This window comes from Mirounga angustirostris, unplaced genomic scaffold (assembly GCF_029215605.1).
Source record: "Mirounga angustirostris isolate CCGP_5_RB_7025 unplaced genomic scaffold, mMirAng1.0.hap1 SCAF_9, whole genome shotgun sequence".
Lineage (NCBI taxonomy): Eukaryota > Metazoa > Chordata > Mammalia > Carnivora > Phocidae > Mirounga > Mirounga angustirostris.
The window spans coordinates 21,479,605-21,500,941 of NW_026991717.1; the positions used below are offsets into that span (position 1 = coordinate 21,479,605).

Genomic DNA, 21,337 nt, shown 5'->3' on the forward strand with positions numbered 1-21,337 from the left:
ATCTGTCCGTCCCTGGGTGGCACAGCCCCGTGGGAGAGCCCAGGAGTCCCACCCAAGGGCCCTGTGAACTCCGGCCATTTCCAACCCACTCTCTGAGCCCCCTCTCTCCTCTGTGGGGGGAGCTGAGCCATGCAGAGGAACATGGAGAAATCAGGCACCCAGCTGGTGCCTAATGCATGGGCATTATCATCTTTCAGCTGGAGCTGTCAGTGACTCCTGGGGGATAAGCGGGCCTCCTGCACGGAGCTGGCCACTCACCATACCCACACATGCTCTGGGCCAGGGCACTCCACTCGCAGCTCTGCAAGGATGCTTTTCCTGCCAATGGTTTGCATCCTGGGGTGGGCAGGGGGCCCACAACTCCCAGGAGGGTTGGTTTGGAAGGTCACAGGGCAGCAGACAGAAGACTGAGAGCCCAACAGCTTCTACTCAAAACGCCCTCCGCAAAAATTAAAATGTGTAAGAGGGCTGGCAGAAAGAGAGCCAGGGAGCAAAGCTGGAGGAGCAAATGCAAAATGATCAAACATCGCATACACCGGGAGGCTCCCAACACCTCTGACAGACCCACCCCTGCAGCTATTGGAGACGCCAGGATCACTGCAAAACCGAATTCTCTATCTATTTTCAACCAGACTGAAACACATCTCCAGAGGAAAAAATTTCCAGCAGGCCAAAAACCTTCATTCCTCTACAAGGAATCAAATCAGCAGGCAACAAGACAAAATGAAGACCTCAAAAACTCATCGGAATGCACACTGTCTGTTTCACGTTCAGGTTTGGGAACAGCAGTTCCGCCTAGTCCCATACCCCGGTTAAGGGCGATGGGCCCTGCAGCAATGACAAATGGTTAACGAACGTGAACTCACACAGCCCAACGCTAGGCGAAACAGAAATCAACAACCCTCTTCTCTTGGGTACGTACGGGGTCCCTCACCAGGAACAAGCGCGCTCGGTGAGACCAGCTGAGTCTCGCTGTGCAGGCTGCCCCTCGGGCAGAGTCTCCATCTATCCTGAGCCAGACAGACTCCAGAGCTGAGGAAAAGGCCCCGCTGACTCCTCCATGTCTACTCCGATCCTCCAGCCGGAGCTCCACCCGACTAGGATCTACACGGCAACCTTGAACTTCAGCCCCCACTGCCCCCCTCTGGCACTAACCCCCTGGATGGCCTCTGCCTGTGCCCAGAGGGGCTGATGCTCTGGCCCTCAGCTCTGCTGGCCCTAGAATCCCCCAGGGATCATTTAAAAGCCACTTACTTGGACCCTGCGCTGCAGGTTCCAACTCCCCATTCCCACAGGACTGCGCAGAACCAATCAGAGCAGTATCCAGGCAGCAGGGCAGGCCAAAGTTGAGCCCATGAGGCCCATGATTCCTCTCTGTCATATTCATCTTTGATTCCCAGTGCCTAGCGCATGGTGGGCACCAGCCAATACAAGAGGAGGCAGAGAAAGGCAAGGCAGAAAGAAGGCAAGCAAACAGGCTGCCTGGCTTTGGAGCAGAACATGCCATAAGGCAGAGGCTTCTGGAAGGGGCTGGGACTGAGGGGACTGCCTGCCTCCCCAACAACCATTTCCACTCTCTTCCATGGCAACAAAACTTGGATTTTAAGCTGAACTGCACAGCCTCCCATTTAGCTAGTTGGGGCCATGTAACTAGTGTCTGGCCAAAAAGATAAAGAAACGCAACAGGGACTCCCAGGAAAGATCCTTAAAAGGCAGTTTACTCAGCTTGGGGGCAGGCCCCTTTTGCTCACCTTTCCTCCTTCTGCTGCTTGGAACGCAAACCTGATGGCTGGAGCTCCTGCAACCACCTTGGACCATAAGATGCTTTGCAGGGAAAGCCATGTGTGAAGACAGTAGAGCCAAAAGAGGTAAGAGTGCATCATGGCCAGCCACCCTCCCCCCCATGAAGCTACCCACCTACGCGCTTCTTTTAAGCGAGAGAAACATTAACTTCTTTCTTGTTAAAGATACTATTACGTTGCCTTTTATGCTTTATGCAGCCAAACTTAGTCCTAACTGATGTTACAGGATAAAGCTACTATTTCATAGAGCAGGTCAGTGCACTTTGCTTTAACATTGTTTTTCCTTTTTCTGGCCTCTCTGACAGTTAACCTCTAAGCCGACAGCCCTGGGCAGCCAAGCTACCAGGTACACCACGGGTAGTCCTTCTACAACGATTATCATCCATGGCTCTGGGGATGCCTCTGAGGATAGAGCATTGAGGTTGACAAGTGACAGCCCTGAGCCACCAGCAGCCCCAGCAATAAAGAAGCCCACGGCCAAGGCAGAGCCCACACAGGCGCCAGAGAAACCACGCCCACCAGGGCCCCGGGGACATCACCGGTCACTGGTCAGCCTTCACTCTGCCTCTTTGTTATCTCAGAAAGACTAGCATTTTAGCTGCCAGCCCTCGTGAACAAGGTCTACACAGCAGGCAGGCACCTGTTTTGCACGATCAGAGCCAAATACTGATCCCTGGTCCTCCCCTGTGGAAAGGTGAGCACAGCCCCTAGGGGCATCTGCCACCGCCACATCCATTCCCATATTCAGAATCACAAAGGGCAAGCTCCATCCAGTCTCCCCCAACCCCTGCTCAAAAGCCTGCAATGGTCCCACTGCCCTAGGGCACAGTCCGAGCTCCTTAACTCTGTTTCTGGGGCTGCAGGGGTCTGACCAGCTGCCTGTTCCACTCACCTCTGCCCGAGTCTCTCTGATCCAGAATTGTCTTTCCTCGAATTTACAGACCAGTCATCAAAAGCCCTGCACTCTCCGCCTTGTCCCGGCACGTGGGCAGCTCTCTCTGCCTGGAAGCCACCCCCATCTCTCCTCCTCCTGGACCAGTGTTCTCCTGTCAGCCTCAGCGAATAATCACATCTTCCTGGAAACTTCCGCTTGCCTTTGGCTCCAGCCCACCACGGGCTGCCCCTGGTTGGGCCCCAGCATCATATACCCCAGACTGTGGGCTCCGTGGGGGGCAGGAACTGTGTCTGTCCCTATTCCCCCTTCCACACAGAGCCGAACTGGCACACGGCACAGAGGACAGGGCGTGACCCTGCAGCCTGTCAGACCCCACCACCGGCCCTGACTGCAGACCAGTAAGCTGTGGGCTCACAGACGTGGCTTCCAACGGTAAGATCGGTAAGCGCACCTGCCGGTCTCACCTCACAGACCCGCTCTCTGCCACCGAGGGGGCTTCCTGCTCTTACAGTGGCCAGCCGGAGGCAGGGAGGCAGGGTCTCCCCACGCCCAGCCCCGCAAGAAGGGCAGCCTCCTGCCCAAATGTGGTCACGGCTCATCCCCATGCCCGGCGAGGCTCACGGGGCTCCACACACTGGACGACACCTCCGTGCCGTGGCCCAGCCCAGCCCAGCCTGGGGCCGAGAAGTTCCTGAGGGGCCGCAGAAACCCCTCCAGTTTATGTTTATGGGATCTCGGGGGTATGGTTTATTCATGCGCGGAGTAAAATCCTCTGTGCCAGCAAGTGCCACAAACAAGTCTTTGCCAGTGTCACTGTGAGTCAAGCCCAAAGCCCTCACAGGAGAGGCCTCCGGGGCATGGAGACGCAGGAAGTACCCAGCAGGTCCTGCCTGCAGAGTGTGCTGAGGGGCTCGCTTCTCCCTGATGGGCCCCTGCCCGGATGCTCTGTAGGATGGCAGGAGGATAGGGGACATTCAGGGACCACCCCAGAACCGACAGCTGGAAGGCAATAAGGACAGAGGGGAGAGGCCCACGGGGCAGCCGTAAAGGCCCCTTGGGACACTCCCCCTTGATCAGCAGCCCCCCAGCGCTCTGGTCACGGGAGCAGCTCCCTCTCATGCCTACCCCGTGGCCAGCAAGCACAGGGCCTCAGAGTTTTAAGGATCTGTCCCACCCTTTTACCCCTCCTGCTCTCCCTGCCTTGGTTGCTCCCCTCCCTTCCCACAGACGCCTCCCCAGAAGCAGAGACACTGACTGACTGGGCCTCTCCTTCCTGGAACCTGACAGCACCGAATTGGAGGAGGAGGGCTGGATTTGGCTGATGCTGTGTTTAAAGGGGCTTCACCAGCAGCCTTGCCCAGAGCCAGACCGAGGATGGGGTAGGGAGTCACCTCTCCGCCTGCTGCGGAAGCTGTCCGGGGCATCCTCTCCATTGGGGCTGAGGCTCACCCACCGGGACCTTTCTTTCCTCGAACATCTGTGCATTTTAATATAACTTCCCAAAATATTACTCTGCAATTATTTCCAGAGACTTAAATGGGATCCCCAAATACATACAATTAAGACTAAAATTGTAATTTTAAATTAACTGTTATTTGAATAAACATAAAGCTTTCCCATCTCCAAGCCAAATGCAGACAACAACATCCCAATTAACCCTTCGACGCCGCCCAACTCCTGGAAACAACCCCTCTGGAACCCTCATAGAGTCAAGCCGCTCCTAAAACAGGTGGACCCCCTGCATAAGCTCTAGAAACATTCTTTCAGCTCTGCAAAATGAGAGTGTTTCTCCAGCCGCCTACTAAAGGAGCAGCACCACCCTGTTGAAAGTGTGGCAATGGCTTGAACCCAAGGCTGCAGCACCAGGTGTCAGTGGGCAGGGGACAAGGACACACGATCACCCCTCGTCCATCCTGCTTTCCTGGGTGGAGGCAGGAGACTCCCTCTGACTCACAGTGCCCTTTAGTTCTCTGTCCTCATTGTCACCTCCCATTTGCCGCCCCCCTTCGAAAGTCCAGGAGTTCCAGAGTGACCAACTTGGGGCTGTCTGTCCTGGGAGGCCACCAGCTGTGGGAGCACCGGCAGAGGTGGCAAGCATGGCCACATCCACCATTGACAGATGCCCCCTCATCACATCCCCAAGCCAGTTTTCCCAATGTTCTGGCCCACAGGAGACCGGGAGAAAGGTGGGGTGGCAGGGCGGGGGGAGCTTTTATTGGAGGGTTGTGCCTTGTCAGGAGGGGCAGGCGGCTCTGTCTACCTCTGGAGCAGGGGTCCTGGGATGACGGCCCTGCGTCCCCAGTATCTGGGGGACTGGCACATAGGTCTTATGAAAATCCACAGGCAGGAGGCCATGGCCAGAATTGTCCCCCGCCAAGGGAGGAAGAGGAGGTGCCCTGGGAAGAGCAGCCAACTGCTCATGGGTGGGGGGCACGGCCAGCCCAGGAGGACTGCCCAAGGAGCCGGGGCGGGGGTGGGGGGCACGAATGCAAGGGACAGTTGCAGCAGTCACAGGCACCAGCCCAACGAGGCTTTGTGGGTGTGAGTTACAAGTTTCCAGCAGGAGCATCTCGGAGAAACCCACACAAGTGCCCTCAAGAGGACAGTCCAGAGCTCAACATCTGCTGGGCCCTGAACATGCCAAACAGCCCCTTTTAGGTCAGACTGCCCAGATACTCCATCTCCCGGGGCCCAACCCTGGCTAGCAGGGACAGAGGCAAGAGAAGAGAGCAGAGGACACACACACACAGCCCTCCTTCCGCTGCTAGCTTCCGAGGACAGTCAGGCTCCAGCCCCGTGGACAAAGCTCCAGATTCACTGATTCCTCGTTTGATGATTGAAATGAGATTCCTGGGACTAAAAGTGACCAGAGGAACATCTTATTGCCTTAGAAAAAACAGAAAGCTCTAGTACTTCCCTGAATGTTGAACAGCGCAGGTTCGGAGGGACAATGGCGGTAAAAATAAAGCTATGTCTCACTCGTTTCTTACACAATGCAGGTGATTCAATGCAGTGGGTACAGTGGCGTCAGGTTCTGATGTCTCAGGTGGACACCAGCATTACCACACTCTGGGTAGGAGACTTGACATACCCTTCTCCAATAAAATTCCCCTGGTATCCTCCAGCTGCAAAACTCCACATGGGCTGTACGCATCTGCACTTTGAAGTGTTCGGCCCAAACCCCTATAAAACCGCAGAAAATGTTGCCCCCGTCCCTACGTGGGGCGGGATGCCCAGGTCTGCCACGGGCACAGATGTGGCCCACCCAGCGCCACAGCGTTGTGGTTGGCCCTACCAGCTTGCCACCAGCCTGGGCCAACCTCACAAGCTTCTGAGGGCAGAAAACAGTCCCCAGACTTGGCCTTCTTGTGGAAACTTCCCCGACAGCAGCAGGGGCCACAATGTTTCACTGCCAGTCCATCTCCACCCTGTATCCCAGGGCACTGAGGCCCCAGAGAGGTGGAGGGACACAGCCTTTGGGCCTCTGTATTGTTAAAAAAGAAAACCACAGGCCTAATATGACATCACTCAGGCCAAGTCACCAAACAGGGGCTTAATATCTAACCCAACTGCAGTTTCTACCTCCCCCAGAAATGGGAGTCTTACCCAGTCCGTGAAGAATGTTCTGATCAGCATCAGTGAGGTCACCTGTCACAGGGCCCTCTCCATCCCCCAAAAGAAAATAAGATCATACTGCATGAACCCCTACTATTCCTCTTAAGGGAAGGTGACCAGGCCGGAGATAATCCTTTCTTTTCTTTTGCTAATAATTTCCTTGCCCTGCCCCCCTTCCTATAAAAACCTTGAATTTTGTACAACTCTTCAGAGCTCCCCTCTACTTGCTAGATGGGCCGCATGCTGCCTGATTCAAGAATCATTTCATGAAGACAATTAGATTTCCTAATGCACTCAGCTGGATTTTTGTTCTTTGACAGCACCAACTTCCCTACGTCCACCCTTCTCCTAACTTCCTTTCATACAGAAGTCAGTGGCCAATATGATCCTTTCAGTAAACTAACTTTACTTGGAATGCCTCAACTGGGGGCAGGAACAACCGTATTGTTAGTGAGTGGGTGGCAGATCCACACTTCCTCTACAAGAACTGTGGTCTTTAGGAATCCGTATTTTCCCCCTGCCCCGATGGAATCAGGAAAACAATATTTCTTACATTCGTCATGAAGAGCAGAACAGATGGCGATGGTTTAAAAATCTGCTCGTGAGAACTGACGCTGGCGGCCGGATCCTCAGCGAGACATGGAGCACGGGGGTAATTTTGTTTCTCTTGATGTGCAGAGGGCCCACGACTGCAATCCCCAAAACAAAGTATTGGGAATGTAGGGGAAAGGGCGGGGTGCAAGATTCACCCACCGCAAGAGGGCCAAACAGCCGGCCATTTAGAAGTGACCAGAGAAAAGCCACCAGCTTCTGTGTGGGCAGGGCCAATCTTGTGGCCCAGGGAGCCCGCTCCCAGTGCCACCATGAGAGCTACTGGAAAGAACCACTCTTCCAGGTGTGGGGATGAGGGGGAACAGACTGACAAAGTTCCAGTCTTCTAGGCTTTATGTTCTCATGAGGAAGACAGGCAAAACAATGAATGAACTATCAAATAAAGTATGTAATTCCAGGTGGTGACAAGAGTCATGAGGAAAATGGAAGCCGGGGAAGGGCTGGGTTTCCACTCCAACATGTGCAGAGCTTGGAAGTTGTCACCCGCATCCTTACAAACAGAAAGACCTGGACAAACGGAACACCAGTGACTTTTCCTGGACCCATCAGTGAATGGAGTTTGCAGACTGCCCCCTGAAATCTGAAGGACCAAGAAACACCTCTTGGCTCTGGCACAGGGAGGAGGGAGTAAACATGGAGAAACACACCCAGAACCTTCTCCATAACAAAGTCTGCTGTCCAAGGGGAGAGACTTAGCCAAAACCTTGTCTCAGAGCCACCTGGGAAGGGCGGCCCGCCCACAGCAGCCCCTCTGGCCGCCTCCCTGTCTCACCTGAGGGGGTCGGAAGAGCGAAGTGAGAGGAAGCCCCGGTGAAGGTCCCAGCCCAGGAGCCCAGGCCCACCTGAAGATGGAAATGTCATCCCAGGATTACAGAATGCTTCCCCTCCCCCACACCTCTCCACCACACCACAAGGCTCCAGGAGGACACCAGTGGGTGACAGCTCAAAGCTGCGGATTCTCTGCCCAGCAGTGCCAAGGGAAGGCCAAAGCCGAGGGTGGGGAGGCAAAACCAAGGGGGATTCTGGCGCCTCCAGCACCCACAGCGACAGGAGACATGACGTACGGCCCAACCCCTGACGAGATTTACATAAACCCTCACACGAAAGGCTTATGACCTCAGTTCAGGTTTTCCAACAGAATATGTCTGGCTTTCAACAAATGGCATATTGAAAACAAAATAAATAAATATGAAAACGAATGTAAATATATATATTTTAAACCCACATTTAAAACAGACAAAGCAAGCATTATGACCAAATTCAGATATGACATGATTTTGGAATTATCACACTGGGAAATTAAAATAACTATGATTACTATGTTAAGGGTTCTAATGGGAAAAACAGACAACAGGGAAGAACAGATTGGTAAGGTAAACAGAGGGATGGAAAGTCTAAGAATCAAAAACTTGGCCTTCTTGTGGAAACTTCCCCGACAGCAGCAGGGGCCACAATGTTTCACTGCCAGTCCATCTCCACCCTGTATCCCAGGGTACTGAGGCCCCAGAGAGGTGGAGGGACACAGCCTTTGGGCCTCTGCATTGTTAAAAAAGAAAACCACAGGCCTAATATGACATCACTCAGGCCAAGTCACCAAACAGGGGCTTAATATCTAACCCAACTGCAGTTTCTACCTCCCCCAGAAATGGGAGTCTTACCCAGTCCGTGAAGAATGTTCTGATCAGATGCTAGGGTTTTTTGGGGTTTTTTTTTGTTTTTTTAGAGACAGGGAGAGAGAGAAAGAGAGCAGAGGGAGAGGGAGATAGAGAATCTTAAGCAGGCTCCATGCCCAGTGCAGAGCCCAAAGTGGGGCTTGATCGCACGACCCTGAGATCATGACCTGAGCCAAAATCAAGAGCTGGATACTTAACCAACTGAGCCACCCAGGTGCCCTGATGCTAGAAAATTTTTTTTTAAAAAGAGCCCATAGGGGCACCTGGGGTGGCTCAGTCAGTTGAGCGTCCAGCTCTTGGTTTTGGCTTGGGTCATGATCTCAGAGTCCTGAGATGGAGCCCTGCATCAGGCTCCACGCTCTGCTGGGAGTCTACTCACTCTCTCTCTGGAATAAATAATAAATAAAAATATTTTTATTTTATTTTATTAAATAAATAAATAAATAAATAATAAATAAAATCCTTAAAAAAAAAAAAAGAAACCTGTAATAGAAATGAAGAATGCCCTTGAAAATGAATAATACGCATCAGTAGATTCAAGATGGCTGAGGAACAAATCAGTGAGCTTGAAGATAGGTCATTAGAAACTTTCCCAACTGAAATGCAAAGAGAAAAAAAGAATGGGGGTAAGGGGTAGCATCCAAGAATTGTGGGACAATATCAAGATATACATGTAACTGGAAAAAGGAGTCAAAAGAAATAATGGAGAAGGAAAAATATTTGCAGTAATAACGGCCAAAATTTTCCCAAAATTACTAACAGCAAACCACAGATCTAGGAGGCTCAAAAAACACTGAACAGAATAAATACTTAAAAAAAAAAAAAGAAAGAAAAGAAAAAAAACAAAACCAAAAAATACCTACGCAAACTGCAAAAAACCAAAGAGAAAGAGAAAATCATAAAAGAAGTCAGAAGGAAGTGGGAAAACATTTTATCTAGAAAGGAACAAAGAAAAGATTAACTGCAGACTTCTCATGAAACCATGTCAGAGTGGATAAAAACACCAGACCAAACAATATGCTGTCTACAAGAAACCCATTTTAAATATAAAGACTCTGTTAGGTTAAAAGTAAAGAAATGGAGAAAGATATACCATGCTAATGCCAATCAAAAAAATCGGGAGTACCGATACTAATTTCAGACACAGCAGACTTTAGAACAAGGAAAATCATCATGGATAGAGACTGGGCAATTACATAATGATATATAATTCTATTCAATTCTTCAGGGATATATTACAATCCTAAAATAAAATAAGATAAAAACAGAGAGGGAGGCAAACCGTAAGAGATTCTTAAGTATAGAGAACAAACTGAGGGTTGCTGGAGGGAAGGTAGGTGGGGGGGATGGGCTAGATGGATGATGGGCATTAAGGAGGGTACTTGTTGTGATGAGCACTGGGTGTTATATGTAAGTGATGAATCACTAAATTCTACTCCTAAAACCAATACTACATTATATGTTAACTAACTTGAATATAAATTTTAAAACGGAGATATTACAATCCTAAACAGTTATGCACCTAACAACAGAGTATTAAAATATATGAGGCAAAAACTGATAGAATTGAAAAGAGAGACAAATCTACTATTATAATTGGAGACTTCACCATCCTCTGTCAGTAACTGATATAACAAGCAGGCAGAAAATCAACAAGGATAGTTCACTTGAACAGCACTATCAATCAACTGCATCTAATTGACATTTATAGAATATTCCAACAACAGCAAAATACACATTCTTCTCAAGCTTGCATGGAACATTCACCCAAGTGTCTTAATCCATTGGGCTGCTATAACAAAATACCAAGACTAGGAGGCTTATAAACAACAATCTTTTATTTCTCCCAGTTCTAGGAACTAGAAGTCCAAGATCGGGGAGCCAGCATGGTCAGGGGCAGGTCCCTTTCTGGGGCTCAGACTTCTATCCTCATATGGCAGAGCTCTGTGAGGTCTCTTTCATAAGGGTACTAATACCATCAGGAAGGCTCTGCCTAATCACCTTCCCAAGGTCCCACTTCCGAGTACCATAGCCTTGGGAGGTAGGACGTCAACAAAGTAATTTGCAGGGGGCTGGGGGAGGGGGGAATACAAACATTATGATCATAGCAGTGAAACAGACCACATTTGGGGCCAAAAACACACCTTAATAAGTTTTTTTTAATAGAAATCATACAAAGTATTTTCTTAGACTAAACTGGAATTAAACCAAAAATCAATTAACAAGAAGATAGATGAAATCCCCAAATAACCCAAAATCTAACAACACAATTCTAAATAACACAAGGGTAAATGAGGAAATATCAACAAATTTTTAGAATTTTTTTGAACTAAATAAAAATACCATTGGTCAAAATTTGTAGAATGTAGCAAAAGCAGTGTTTAGAGAAATATGTATCGCATTAAACGTATCTGTTAGAAAAGAAGATTTAAAATCAATAACCTAAGCTTCTACCTTAGGAAACAAGATGAAGAACAATTTTAAGCCTAAATTAAGCACAAGAAATATAGCAAAAGAGCATAAATCAATGAAATTGAAAATAGGAAAATGATAGAAAAAAATCAACACACCAAAAATCTGGGGGTTTTTTTGACCAAGCTAAAGAAGAAAAAGGAGAGAAGACACAGATTACTAATACCAGAAATGAAAGAAATACTGATCCCATGGACATTAAAGGCATAATGAAAGAATACTACAGAGAACTCTATGCCCCCAAATTTGATAATTTAGATAAAATGTACCAATTTCTTAAAAGATATACACTACCAAACTCAAACAACGAGAAAGACAAAGCTAACGGTTATCTGTATTAAAGAAATTAAATCAATAATTAATAACCTTCCCCAAAAAATCACTAGGCCCAGATGACTTCTCTCATGAATTCTATCAAATGTTTAAGGAAGGTAGGATATCAATTCTCATATAATCTATTTCAGAAATTAGAAAAGGAAGGAATGGGGCGCCTGGGTAGCTCAGTCAGTAAGTGTTCAACTCTTTGTTCTGGCTCAGGTCATGATCCCAGGGTTGTAAGATCAAGCCCTGTGTCAGGCTGTTTGCTCTGCGGGGAGTCTGCTTGAGATTCTCTCCCTCTGCCCCCCATCCCCCCAAACTTGCATGCACACATGCGTGCTCGCTCGCTCTCTCTCTAAAAAAAAAAAAGAAAAGAAAGGAACACTTTCTGAATTATTTTATGAAGCCAGTATGACCCTAACATCAAAACCAGATAATTATAAGAAAACTACAGACGAGTATCTCTCATGAACACCCTTAAAAATCCTCAACAAAATATTAGCAAATAGAATCCAACAATGTATGAGAAGAATTATACACCAAAACCAAGTGACATGTCTTCCAGTGATGCCATGTTGCTTCAGCATGAGAAAAGCAATTAATGTAAGCCATCACACACAAGACTAAAGAAGAAAAATATATGATATTAATTGATGCAGAAAAAGCATTTGACAAAATCCAACACCAATTCCTGATTAAAAAAAAAAAACTCACTAAATTAATAATAGAGGAAAATATCCTTAGCTTCACAAAGGGAAATGCAAATCAAAACCACAATAAGATACCACTTCGCACCCATATGGCTGGCCATAACTTTAAAAAAAAAAGAGAAGAGCAAATGTTGGTAAGGATAAGGAAAACCAGAACCCTTATATACTGCTGGTGAGAATGTAAAACAATACAGTAGTTGTGGAAAACAGTTTGGTGGTTCCTCAAAAATTACCATATCATCCAGCAATTCCACTCCTAGGTATATATACAAAAGAACAGGAAACATGTATTCAGACAAATACCTGTCACACACATTCATAACAGCATTATTCACAATAGCCAAAAAGTCAAAACAACCCAAATGTCCATCGATGGATGAATGGATAAACACAATGTGGTATAGAAATATATGATGGAACAGTATCAGTATTCCATCAATAGTATCAATAGTTTCAGTCTTAAAAAGGAATAAGTTCTTCCAATCAAGAAATGGGCAGAAGACATGAACAGACATTTCTGCAAAGAAGACAGACAAATGGCCAACAGACACATGAAAAAGTGCTCAACATCGCTTGGCATCAGGGAAATACAAATCAAAACCTCAATGAGATACCACCTCACACCAGTCAGAATGGCTAAAATTAACAAGTCAGGAAACTACAGATGTTGGCAGGGATGCGGAGGAAGGGGAGCCCTCCTACACTGTTGGTGGGAATGCAAGGTGGTGCAGCCGCTCTGGAAAACAGTACGGAGGTTCCTCCAAAAGTTGAAAATATAGCTACCATATGACCCAGCAATTGCATTACTGGGTATTTATGCCAAAGATACAAATGTAGTGATCCAAAGGGGCACATGCACCCCAATATTTACAGCAGCAATGTCCACAATAGCCAAACTATGGAAAGAGCCCAGATGCCCATCAACAGATGAATGGATAAAGAAGATGTGGTATATATATACAACAGAATATTACGTAGCCATCAAAAAAATGAAATCTTGCCATTTGCAATGACGTGGATGGAATTAGAGGGTATTATGCCAAGTGAAGTAAGTCAATCAGAGAAAGGCAATTATCATATGATCTCACTGATATGAGGAATTTGAGAAAAAAGATGGAGGATCATAGGGGAAGGGAGGGAACAATGAAACAAGAAGAAACCAGAGAGGGAAACAAACCATAGGAGACTCTTAATCTCAGGAAACAAACTGAGGGTTGCTGGAGTGGAAGGGGGTGGGAGGGATGGGGTGGCTGGGTGATGGACATTGGGAGGGTATGTGCTATGGTGAGTGCTGTGAATTGTGTAAGACTGATGAATCACAGACCTGTACCTCTGAAACAAATAATACATTATATGTTAACAACAACAACAAAAAAGGAATGAAGTTCTGATACCTGCTACAACTCAGATGAACCTCATAAACATTATGCCAAATCAAAGGCCATTTGGGCTGCTATAACAAAATACCCCAGACTATGTGGGTTATAAACATTTATTTCACACAGTTCTAGAGGCTGTGACACAAAAGATCACATACTGTATGATTTCTAATTTTATAGGAAACATCCATTATAGAGAAATCCATAGAGACTGAAAATAGGATGATGATTGGTGGGGGAAAGGGTAACAGGGAATGGGGAGAGACTGCTTAATGAGCATGAGTGTTTTCTTCTGGAATGATGAATGTGTCCTGGAACAAGGTAGAAGTATAATGGATGCATGACACTGGGAAGGCATTAAATGTTACTAAATTATACACTTTAAGATGGTTAATGGTTAATTTCATGTTATGGGAATTTAACCCCAATTTTTTAAAAATGCAGATAACATCATATTTAATGGTGAGAACTGGAGACTTCCCCCTAAGATTGAGATCAAGGCAGAGAGAGAAAGAGAGAAACAATATCCAAATGCTGCAGGGCAATTAGGATGATGACAGAAAATCACGTGTTGGATTTGTTAACGCCAGGTGTTGGTGACCTGGACAAGAATTCTTGGTGGGATGAGAGAGGGTGGGAAGCCAACCAGAGTAAACCGAAGAATGCCCAGGCTTACTTCTGGTTTTTAGGAAACAGGGTCACAACCTTTCTGCATCTTGTCTTGAAATTGCTCAAAAACAAAAGAACAGGAAATGAAAATAAACATTATACCTGCGAATTAGAAACCAAATTTTCTCAGATCTAGGGGATGTTTATTACTATCTCCTGGTCTAGTCTATCCTGACTGATACACATTTTATAAGGATTTAACCCAAAATTATGAAATAACTATATTGGTTAAATAGAGCAGCCCTACAGAATGAAAACTATGAGTTAAAATCATCTTTATCACAACAGGAAGTCCAGAAATAACAGCACATATATAATCTTTACAAATACGGAGATAAATCCCAGAAGAAACAGCTAAAAGCTGGAAGTGGTGGTCTATGGGGAACAGGATAGGGCAGGAGTTGCACGGGGAGAGTAGGGTGGAAGCCAAGAGTCTATCATTTTCTTCATAAACCTTACAGAACTCTTGACTTCTCAAAATATGTAGAGGTATTATATTGATAAAATAAAAACAGTATTTGAAAAAGTGAACCAAGGGCTGTGAAGGGGGCTGAGGGCAGGTGGTGTATGTCATGTCACAGCCAGAAAGGACCTGGCCAAGAATGCTGTGTAAGCACGCCTGTGCACAGGGCTGAGTCCTAACTGCCTCAGTTTCCCCAGCACCCAGGACAGGGCCTGGCACAGGGACAAAGGCACCCTGCCAAGAAAAGGGCTCATGTGGGATGATTACACAGCTGCTGCTGATGCCCCCATCCCTTGGCAAGAGAAGGCTGGGCTGCTCCTTTGACCAGACCCCATAGGCAGCTGGAAGATGGGCCCTGCCCTAGAAGGGGACCTGTTATGCATTGAATTATGGCCCCCAAGATAATGTTCAAGTCCTAACCCTCAGGACCTGTGTTTGTGACTCTATTTGCAAACAAGGTCTCTCCAGATGATCACATTAAGGTGAGGTCATTGGAGTGGGCCCTAATCCAGTATGACTGGTGCCCTTATATAAAGGGGAAATTTGGATTCAGAGATAGAGACACAAGCAGCAGGCCACGTGGTTAGAATTACGGTGCCAGAAGCCAAGGAACGCCAGAAACCACCAGCAGATGGAGAGAGGCCTAGAACCAAACCCCCTCACAGTCGCCAGAAGGAGCCATCTCCACTGCCCCCTCGATCTTGGATTTCCAGCCTCCAGAACTGAGAGAGAATAAGCCTCTGTTGTTTAAGACCCCAGTCTGTGGTACTTTGTCACAGCAGCCCTGAGAAGCTAATACAAGCCTGGGAACACACTCCCTAGCAGGTGACACCCCCTCAGGCGCAGCCTTGTCTGAGGCCTCAGTCATAGCCCGGGCGCCAGGCACAATCCACTTGGGCGACGGAGGGGTGGATTTTCCACAGTGGTCCGCAAACCTCAGGCTGCCCTGCCCCACCTGCTGACCCTGGGGAGGGGCACCCCAGGCTGGCCACCTGTGTCAGAACAATGGCCTGGGTGCAGAACAATTTAGGAATTGTTATTGCTAGGTCAGCGGGGCAGACCCTGCCCACATCCTGGGGCCCTGATGGCTGTACTCCGAGGGAGAGACACCCCCCTGGCCCCTCCGCACCCTGACAGGAAGAGGGGGCTGCCTAGGAGGCAACACAGTGCCACTCAGAACACCAGGGCAGCAGAAGGGGACCCATGGGTCTGACAGGGGAGATGGACAGGGTCATAGGAAACATAGTCTACTGTGTGGCCACCTGTCCTCTAGGGACATCCTGCACTCCTTCCTGTCTCTCTCCACAAAATGAAGGTAAATTTATGGGGCGCCCGGGTGGCTCAGTCAGTTAAGCGGCTGCCTTCAGCTCAGGTCATGATCCTGGGGTCCTGGGATCGAGCCCCGCATCGAGCCTGCTTCTCCCTCTCCCTCCGCTGCTACCCCTGCTTCTGCTCTCTCGCTCACGATCTCTCTCTCTCAAATACATAAAATCTTTTTAAAAATGTTTAAAAAAAAATGAAGGTAACTTTGAAAAAAAAAAGGAAAACAATGAAAAAATTTTAGCGTAGCTGCATTTAAGCTTCTGTTAGAGAGAGAGGTGGGGGCAAGAGGACGCACTGGTGTTCTCCCAGCTCCCATTTAGCACATGAGCCGAGGTGTCTATGACAATGGCATGTGGGGCACAGCACAGCGGTGACAACCACAGGTCCTACTCACTCAGAGTCGCTGGGCCCCAGAGGACTCTCAGCCATCCGCAGGACGGTCCTGGCCTCGGAGGCTGGCGTGCCCACACGGGATTCAGCAATGCGTAAATCTTCTGGAGACTGAAATGAAAGACAGCACAAATAGGGTGTCAGGGGGCTGCAGGCAAGCCGCTCGTTTATGAACACACGGGCGTTCTATCTGAGCGACGGACCACACGTTAAAAAAAGAGAGGCTAACACTGTTGCTGGGAATGCAAGCTGGTGCAGCCGCTCTGGAAAACAGTATGGAGATTCCTCAAAAGTTGAAAATACGATACCATACGATCCAGCAGTTGCACTACTGGGTATTTACCCCAAAGATACAAGTGTAGGGATCCGAAGGGGTATGTGCACCCCGATGTTTATAGCAGCAATGTCCACAATAGCCAAACTGTGGAAAGAGCCAAGATGTCCATCGACAGATGAATGGATAAAGAAAATGTGGTATATATATACAATGGAATATTATGCAGCCATCAAAAGGAATGAGATCTTGCCATCTGCAACGATGTGGATGGAACTAGAGGGTGCTTTGCTGAGCGAAATAAGTCAATCAGAGAAAGACATGTATCATATGACCTCACTGATAGGAGGAATTCTTAATCTCAGGAAACAAACTGAGGGTTGCTGGAGTGGGGGGTGGGTTGGGAGGGATGGGGTGGCTGGGTGATAGACACTGGGGAGGGTATGTGCTATGGTGAGCACTGTGAATTGTGCAAGACTGTTGAATCTCAGATCTGTACCTCTGAAACAAATAATGCAATATATGTTAAGAAAAAAAAAAAGAAGATTGGGGTGCCTGGGTGGCTCAGTCGTTAAGCGTCTGCCTTCGGCTCAGGTCATGATCCCAGGGTCCTGGGATCGAGCCCCACATCGGGCTCCCTGCTCGGCGGGAAGCCTGCTTCTCCCTCTCCCACTCCCCCTGTTTGTGTTTCCTCTCTCGCTGTGTTTCTCTCTGTCAAATAAATAAAATCTTAAAAAAAAAAAAAAAAAGAAGAAGATAGCAGGAGGGGAAGAATGAAGGGGGGGAAATCGGAGGGGGAGACGAACCATGAGAGATGATGGACTCTGAAAAACAAACTGAGGGTTCTAGAGGGGAGGGGGGTGGGGGGATGGGTTAGCCTGGTGATGGGTATTAAATAGGGCACGTTCTGCATGGAGCACTGGGTGTTATGCACAAACAATGAATCGTGGAACACTACATCAAAAACTAATGATGTAGGGGCGCCTGGGTGGCTCAGTCATTAAGTGTCTGCCTTTGGCTCAGGTCATGATCCCAGGGTCCTGGGATCAAGCCCTACATCGGGCTCCCTGCCCGGCGGGAAGCCTGCTTCTCCCTCTCCCACTCCCCCTGCTTGTGTTCCCTCTCTGGCTGTCTCTCTCTCTGTCAAATAAATAAAAATAAAATCTTTAAAAAAAAAAAAAAACTAATGATGTAATGTATGGTGATTAACATAACAATAAAAAGTTAAAAAATAAAAATAAATAAAAAAAATAAAGAGAGGCTAACAGCTCCCTGCACCGAAACGTTAAAAGCGGCTCAGAACTGTGGGATCAGAACTCTGGGGTTCTGCAGAACAGCCGAACGTTCTGAAAATCAAAGAGTTGCAAGTAGATCATGAGTCTCGAGTCTCTCCAAGTGTTCGAGTGATCCCTCCTATTCGTTCCCCAAGGTCACCAAGCACAGAGAGCTAACGATTGAGGCCACCAGCAGCCGGGCCTCAGCCGAAGAGAGTGGGGACTATATTTCTCTAACCCTTTTGGAGGAAGATACGGGAAACCCCGTGGCATTAATATTGCAGGTTTCACTTGCTCTAACAGGAAATGAAGCACATTCTTCAAGGTTCGGTTCCCAGTTTGTTTTCCAAAGAAGCAAAATGCGACACAAGATACAGAGTTCGGTGTCATTTGCGTTATTCATCTTAAAATCACGTGTGACATACATATGGGGAAATTCTACAAAATACACTAAACCAGGCCTTTTTAAAGAAAGGCTGACCATGTGCACACGTGGGTGCACAGTGCAAGCCATCCCCTGTGCAAATGACGTCATTTCCTCCCTGACACACAGGGACGCCAGCACTCAGCCCACGGCCTGCACACCAGCGCTACCCCGGCATGGGCCATTGCCCAGATCTCTGTGCGGAACCGGTCTACAGGGAGCCATCCTGGCTCACATCCTAACTCTGCCCCGTACAGCCTGGGAGGACGAAGGAACCTACCTATGCCTCAGTTTCCCTACTTTGGAGGAGGATGGGAGCACTGAGATATTCGGTGTCAGGCCCCACCTCCAGCACCAGCAGCGTGGTCTCCCCACCATGTTGAATGAAGGCACTGACCCCCATGACTTATAAGGTTCCTTAAGCTTTAATGGCACCTGCTGTGTTCCCTGTCCACGGAACAGGCCACCCAGCTGAAGGCCTCCTAAGTCCAAACACGGACCCGACGCCCCTCACCATGGGCCCACTCCAACACCACCGGGTGGGGGCATCACTGTCCATGCAGAGAACACACAGGCTGAACCACAGCTGTGCCAGCCCCCAGCTACAGCCAGGGACACTAAGGAGGCGCGTGGAGGCATGGTACTAGATGACACGTCACCGACTCTGGACCACGGTGTGCAAGGCAGCCGGGCTCCCAGGCCTAAGCCCTCATCACGCCCCAAGCCCCCCTGCCACTGGTAGCTCACCCCTTTCATGCCAGTGTTCGAGTCATTCCCTTTTTGGTTCCTCCAGAATCGTACTGACAAACTCCTATTCATTCTTTAAATCCCAACTGGGAAAGGCATCCCTGCGCTTCAGCGGTTAAGCACACTCTTCTCGGCCTGGCCTGTTGCAGCAGTTTTCATTCCCGACCCTACCCCCCGCTCCCTCTAGAAGCCCCCCTGGCCTCCTGAAGGCAGCGTTCCACAGACTGCAAATGCCACCGCACCCAGCAAACCACAGACACGGGACTCAAACACAGGCTTAAAGAAAGGGGAGGGTAAACGCAAGGCACCACATGGACTGGGAAAGGACTCTGAATGGGAGCACTGAGCTGGGGTCACAGAGGCCAGCCACAGCAGCAGGGAAATAGGAAACAGGCTCCTGAAACCATACTGAGCACCCAACGCCAAGCTCAGAGGCTGGTGTTACCCCCAGGCAAATGGGGCCACCAGAAGTTTCTGACTGTGGAGGGGGGTTACCATATCGGTTTGGTGCAGGACAACCTGGGAGGGGCAGGGTTCATCCAGGAGCCCCCAGAAGGAATGCAGAGCCCCTCAGGGAGAAGAAAGAGGCTGGACACTATACTGAGCTCCCCCCCAAAGGGTATATTGATGAAGCTATTCAGAAAAGCTCCTCCCTGGCTTCTCCCTGCTCCCCACAACCCCTGGCCCTGCATTCTGTATGGAAAGCCTCCTGCCAGTCCCCAAAGCTGCCTAATTACTCTGCAAAACTGCCTTTAACCAACCTGCCTGTTAACTGCCATGGGCCACAGGCTGCCACATACAGCGTGTCCCCGAGGCTAAAAATACAGCCAGCTCCTCAGCAGCACTGCCTCCTTCCACGGGGGCAGAGGCGTGGCTGCCTGGGAACCAGGGAGTCTTCCTTGGCTGTTCATCCACCCTCCATTCAGAAGCCATCTGTGGGGCCAACCTGCCATGTGCCAGGCTCAGGACCTCCGGTCTCTGCTGCCATGATCCTCCCTGGCAGGAACCAGGTGACACTGTGTCCCTCCCCATTCCCCGCCTCCCCAGACCACCCTATACTCAGTCACTCACAAGGCTCACCCAGGAAAGGTTCACAAGGAAGTGGTAAACACTCCAGCAACTCATAAACCCCACAGTCATGAATGGACCGGGAGTAACGCACAGCTCCCAGCTGCCGCCCTCCACGGCTCCTTCCCAACCCCAGAAAGAATATGCGGTGGGCACTGGGAAGAAGTGACCCAGCTGTGACAGCCAAGCCAGGGTTGGGCTGGCACGGGGACACTGCTAGAGGACAGCCTGGCCTGTTGGGAGGGCATGGTGCTGGCAATGCCACGCCCACCTCCACCACGTCCACACTGACACTGGGCCCCTGCACTGCAGAAAAATGGCCAAGCTCTGGAAGGCAGAGCTCAGAGGGTCAGGCCTGTCCCCAGGGTCAGGGGGAGCTCCAACCTTTGTCACCTGTGAGAGTCACTTCTTGCCTGAGGCCTTCTGTGCGCTGGGGCTGGGCCGTCCAGCCCTGCTCTGCCCGCTGCTCACACTCCCACAGCCCAGTACGCACACAGCCCACTGTCTTTTCAGTCAGAGGACGGTCCCACCACATCTGCTCCCCAGGCTCAACCACCCAAGTGAGCTCAACGAGGCCTTTCTCCACCTGGTCCCTAAAGAATCTGAGACAGAAAGCATACAGATGGCAGGTGCCTGGGTGGCTCAGTCAGTTAAGCGAAGCATCTGCCTCGACTCAGGTCATGATCCTGGAGACCCAGGATCGAGTCCCGCATTGGGCTCCCTGCTCAGCGGGGAGTCTGCTTCTCCCTCTGACCCTCACCCCTCTTGTGCTTTCTCTCTTTCACTCTCTCTCTCACATAGATAAATAAAATCTTTACAAATATATATTTAAAAAAGAATACATACTGATGACGAACTGGTACAAGAAGACCCTCCACATCACTCATCATCAGGGAAATGTAACTCAAAACCACAGTGAGATATCACCTCACACCTGTCAGAAGGACTAGCATCAAAACACAAGAAATAACAAGTGTTGGCGAGGACGTGGAGGAAAGAGAACCCTCGTGCACTGTGGGTGGGAAGTAAGTTGGTGCAGCCACTGTGAAAACAGTGGGGAAGTTCTTCAAAGAAAGTAAAAATAGATCCAGCGATTCCACTTCTGGGTATTTATCTGACCAAATGGAAACACTAATTCCAAAACATATCTGCACCCCCATGTTCATTGCAGCATTATTTACACAGCCAAGATATGGAAACGACCTAAATGCCCACTGACAGATGAATGG

General features: G+C 48.9%; 1 protein-coding gene across 2 annotated transcripts in view; it reads right to left on the reverse strand.

Moving 5' to 3' along the window:
- Positions 1-21,337, reverse strand: part of APBA2 (amyloid beta precursor protein binding family A member 2) — a 238,780-nt gene that overhangs the window by 178,012 nt on the left and 39,431 nt on the right. The window contains exon 2 of one of the 2 annotated variants that reach the window (XM_064570021.1): positions 16,326-16,432. The gene's annotated coding sequence lies outside the window, so the exon portion shown is untranslated. Of the gene's footprint in view, positions 1-16,325; positions 16,437-21,337 lie in introns of those variants that run through there. The other variant, XM_054513367.2, reaches the window with a different exon arrangement.